Source organism: Coenobita brevimanus, chromosome 84 (genome assembly GCF_032717465.1).
Source record: "Coenobita brevimanus isolate Jiangsu-jjx chromosome 84, ASM3271746v2, whole genome shotgun sequence".
Taxonomy (NCBI): domain Eukaryota; kingdom Metazoa; phylum Arthropoda; class Malacostraca; order Decapoda; family Coenobitidae; genus Coenobita; species Coenobita brevimanus.
In genome coordinates this window covers 50,982,238-50,987,255 of record NC_137037.1, presented here as the reverse complement: position 1 = coordinate 50,987,255, position 5,018 = coordinate 50,982,238, and positions in this window count along the sequence as shown.

Genomic DNA, 5,018 nt, shown 5'->3' with positions numbered 1-5,018 from the left:
ACACAAAGGCATCAGTTTCCTGCTCCTTCATGATCTAGCAACTACAGAGAGCACATAAATACCTGTACGATGTATTCAACTCATCATGTTACCAGTAAAATGCATGGCATCAAGAAACTAACTATTCAATGCCATGACAAGCAGCTCATTATGAAGCTTCTATGTGGATTATAGAACTATATAGGGTATCCTGTGAGATTTTCGAGAAACTTCATTTTATTCTAGGCCTATTGAGTGCGAACTTTATACCAACATGGGTCCAATTCTCAACTGCTATGCAGTTACAAGTACTGATGACCATGTGGGTGAAAATGGTCTCCCTCATAAGTAACCCATAAAGTCATCCATAATTGTAGCTCCATAACAGTTGATAATTGGACCCACGTCAACTGTTATGGAATTGCAACTACAGTACTGATGGCCTTGTGGGTAAAAATAGTATGGGTCAGGAATATTGTTAAGATCAGTAATTAAACTTCTGTAATGGTTGAGAACCGGACCCATGTTGATATAACAATTACCACATATCTTAAATAACCTCCTGAAGTTTCTAAAAAATCTTGCAGTTCACCCTGCATGCTAATCTAACATGATACTAGAGGTAGTGACAACAATATGCGAGTAACAGTTGAAACAAGTAACATAAAACAAACATATGAGACACATGGAAGTATTCTAAGTTGCAGAGGAAGCTTCATAGTACCTCTTCCTTAGCAACTGGTTTTGCATTTCACACCTTATCATTCTTGTATACATTACACCATTTTAATGTTGATATAGCTTCCATCAATAACATACGAGAAGATACTGAGGTGTAACTGTCTTTAATATCAATACAGCTTGCATCAGTAACACAAGATAATATTGGTGTGTAATGTGCCAAATCAACAGCTGAGGAGCAGGTGCTACAAGGTCCCTTGTACAACTTAAAATACAAACAACAATCTTATACACTTCATTTTAAAAATCTTCACCTCACTTTCAATGATTTCCTGTGACTAATACCTACTGCACTGTATCATAAAAAAAATAATAATAATAAAAAAAAAAAAAAAAAGACTATCTAATCATTTATGTATGCAACTGTCAGCTGGGCAAAGAATTCTTAAAACTGATATGCCCTAATATATTTAGCTATAAAATCACATTATGAAACCTACCATAAAAAATAATGCTTAATCAGATTTATAAAGTAACTGGAATGCTGTTGTGGCTCCATGCTCATCCGGACATGACCCTGGAGAACAGCTGGTCCACCCTCCTCCTTTCAGTGGATAGAGAGGGAGCTGAGAGACATCTGTATAACTGAGGAATGGAACTCTCTGGTTATTCTGATGTCACCACAAGAACTGCCCCTCTCCAGCACCTCTCTTTACACTGGATACAGACATTATGTGATTCCACCTGCTCTGCCTACAAACAAAGCAAAGCACTATTTAAACAAAAACTAGTATAAAAGATTATGCACAATTATACCATTATTATAACAGTAATGGTTCCAGCATATGACTAAAGTGCATTATTCTAACCTGATGAAGATCAATAATCCACTTCAGCTCAGGTGATGGCCAAGAGTTGCCAGACTGGAAGGTCAGTATGACTAGTAACCAAGGAGGTTTATGTCTTCCTTATACCTAAACTAAGCCTCACTGAATTTCACAGAACCACAATCTTCCATTCAAATTGTGGGAGTGGCACAATCAGGTCAAAACAAAGCAACTACAGTTAAGCTACTGTTTATGTCCGTAGTTTATGATGTAATACTTGGGAAGAGATTATGTCTATACAAGAAAAATGTTTTTATGACATGTTATGTGACCAAACTTGTTAACTAATTCAATGGCAATAAATATAAGTTAATCCCATGAATCCAATTACTTTTTTGTTACATTGATTCTCAGGTACCCGCAGACGATTATACAGTATTCACCTTTGGATGGACTTTTCGAACAGGAGGGGTAAGATATGAGATCGGTGGAGCAAATCTGAATGTGCCAAAATTGAAATTGAGAAAACAGTGGACAGAATACGGAATTCTGGACACATGGCACCTTCACAGTACCCCCACAGAATACCTCAGATTATGTCTATAACACTGCTCCACAGAGGAATTTTGAGGACACCACGAGTAAAGAAAAAAAAAATTTTTTGTCCAACCTCCACTTTCTCTATCAAGTTTGTCACATTCAAAGTTACTCCACAGAGCACCTCATATGGCCTTCATTACCCACTTTAGTGACTGCAATTATTCTTATGCTGAAAATAACTGTCTCATAGCAGCAAGAATTAGTTTTTTAAAAAGTAATCAGATAGCAGGAATTAACACCGTCAACTTAGTAAGTGACATTTGTACTAAACGTGACATAATACTGTACTGAGCATATGCTTTGTGATTACAAAGTCCAAAAGGTGTGCAAAACACACTATGGAAATGGAACTAACTTCTAAAATGGAACACATATTGTGCTGTATTCTAGGAAAAATGAGAAACTTTGTAGCACCACTTTCGTACCAATTAACTTTGCATATGACATCTCAATAATACTTTGTGTGTGATTTGTATAATTTTATTAATGACAAACAGCAGACCCTTGTTTTTCTGTCAATGTATAATGAAAATAGTCACCACGCAAAATTAATCAAATAAATCACTCCTTTCGACCCACTGTGTTTTGGCTAATGTGTGTAGGAAAATTCAAAAAATTTTCCCAAAGTCCTCCTTGTGGTCCACTTGAAAAATGTACAAACCCCACCAAGCACATGCATGAAAACATACCACTCATCATTTGGCTTCAGAAATGGCGAATGAACACGGCCATAATGGTAAAAAGCGGCCCAATAGGTGGAATTTTAACTCTGAATAAGTGGAATTTTAACTACAGCTGAGCCTAGAGCTCAAAGTCCCCCCAGATCATACCCCAGATTTTTAGAGACAGGTATTTTGAATGCCAGTAAGAAAGACTTGAACGTCAGTCAGTTATTCTGCCATGGAAAACGTGTTGGTCACAGTGGAAAATGGGCTGCGGTAAAGGCTGACAGTGCCATATAAAATGTGTTTTCTGCAAATAAAACCCGCACAGAACAAGGGTCTACTGTAGTTTGCATCTGGAACATACAAGACGATACTGAGATATAATGTTGCTGATTATATTGCATGTTATTTGTATCATTTTAATATCAGCACAGTTTGCATCAATAACATGAAGATGTTAAGGTGGGAAGTGCAAAATAAACTGTAAAGCAAGCGGCGTTCCAAAATCTCCACAGCCACTCAGAATAAATCACATTCTCAACTACCTCTGTACAGTTCACAAAAATATTAAACATACCTGCACCAAGTTCTGTGTGTATCATGGCCAACTGCAATACAGGGATTTTTTAACACAAAGACGGCATCATTTCTATTTTATGTAATGCTATGTCAAGAATTACAAGGGTTTTGGAAGGTAGAAAATGATGCAGGGTAGACAAATAAATGTCCTGAAAAAACTGTGCCAAATTTCAGGTTATTCTTGAGTTGATTTTGAATAATAAGTACTCAATCAACCTGGGTCCAATTCTCAACCACACCACAGCTACAATTACTAATGCCTACACGAGTGAATTACCAGAGAAACCAACTTTGCCCATAAGGATATCAGTAACTCTAGCTCTATTACAGCAGAGAACTAATCCATGTGGATATCAGTAACTCTGGCTCTATTACTGCAGAGAACTGATCCATGTGGATATCAGTAACTCTAGCTCTATTACAGCAGAGAACTAATCCATGTGGATATCAGTAACTCTGGCTCTATTACTGCAGAGAACTGATCCATGTGGATATCAGTAACTCTAGCTCTATTACAGCAGAGAGCTGATCCATGTGGATATAGCATTTACTACTCAAAATCAGTCCAAGAATAACCTTAAATCTAGCACACATTTCATGGGACACTGTGCATGGACCACCCTGTATATACAAAACTCAGAATTGATGGGATCGTTAAGTTTCATCCAAGCCATGGTAAACTACAGTACTTTTCTGATTAAACTACAACAGTCCTTTGGCAGCATACTATCACACTGAAGCAACAAATTTAACACTGGACAAAGCCTTACACTGCTGTTGTTGTTCCAGCCCCATGTTCAAATGAATGTGAACCCCAGTGGACTGCTGCCTGAAACTGTTCTGCAGTCCAAAATCCTACTTTCAGGCAGGGATGTGAAGAACACCTGAAAAACCAGGCAGTGGAGCAGCCCATTTATGCTGGTGTCACTGTATGAAGACATCTCTCTCCAGCACCTGGCTTTACATTGATATACAGGGTGACCTATATATAATGCTGATTTTCCTCTCCTCTGGGTACTTCCCTGTGTGTTAGGGGACAGCTCAGTCAGTGTTATCAAATTATATCCTGCAACATTTATTCACTAGCATATTGAGCTGTCCTTGCAACACATAAGACACTGCTAAGTGGATGTCCAGCAGAGCTCTACTGATGGACCACCCTATACTAGACAGGAACACATGCACTGCAAATATGCATTAATATAAACAACATAAACTCTATATTTATCACACATTATAGTATTACTACCACATGGCTGATATATCTATTGAACAATATAAATTCTATGAACATTTACATAAAACACTGAGCTGCAGAAATATTGTATATATAATAAAAGAAGCCTGTATTATAGTGGCAAAGGAGGCTTCCCAGCACTTCCTTCTTAGCAAATTATTTTTTAATGTCCCATATGCTATTAATATCCCTTCAACATCACCACATTTTGCATCAATAATATACATAATATAGATGATGTTGAGACATAATGAGCAGAATAAATTGCTATGGAAGAGGGGGTTATGAATTCTCGAAAGCAATACGACAATGAGAACAACAATAACGTGTCAAGAGCAGGTGAGGAGCATCAGAAAAAGATTATGTCTACAATCACATATCCATAAATTAAAAGTACATCATCACACTGCTGCATATGTTACTATACTCTTTTTACTTCAATTTGGCCTA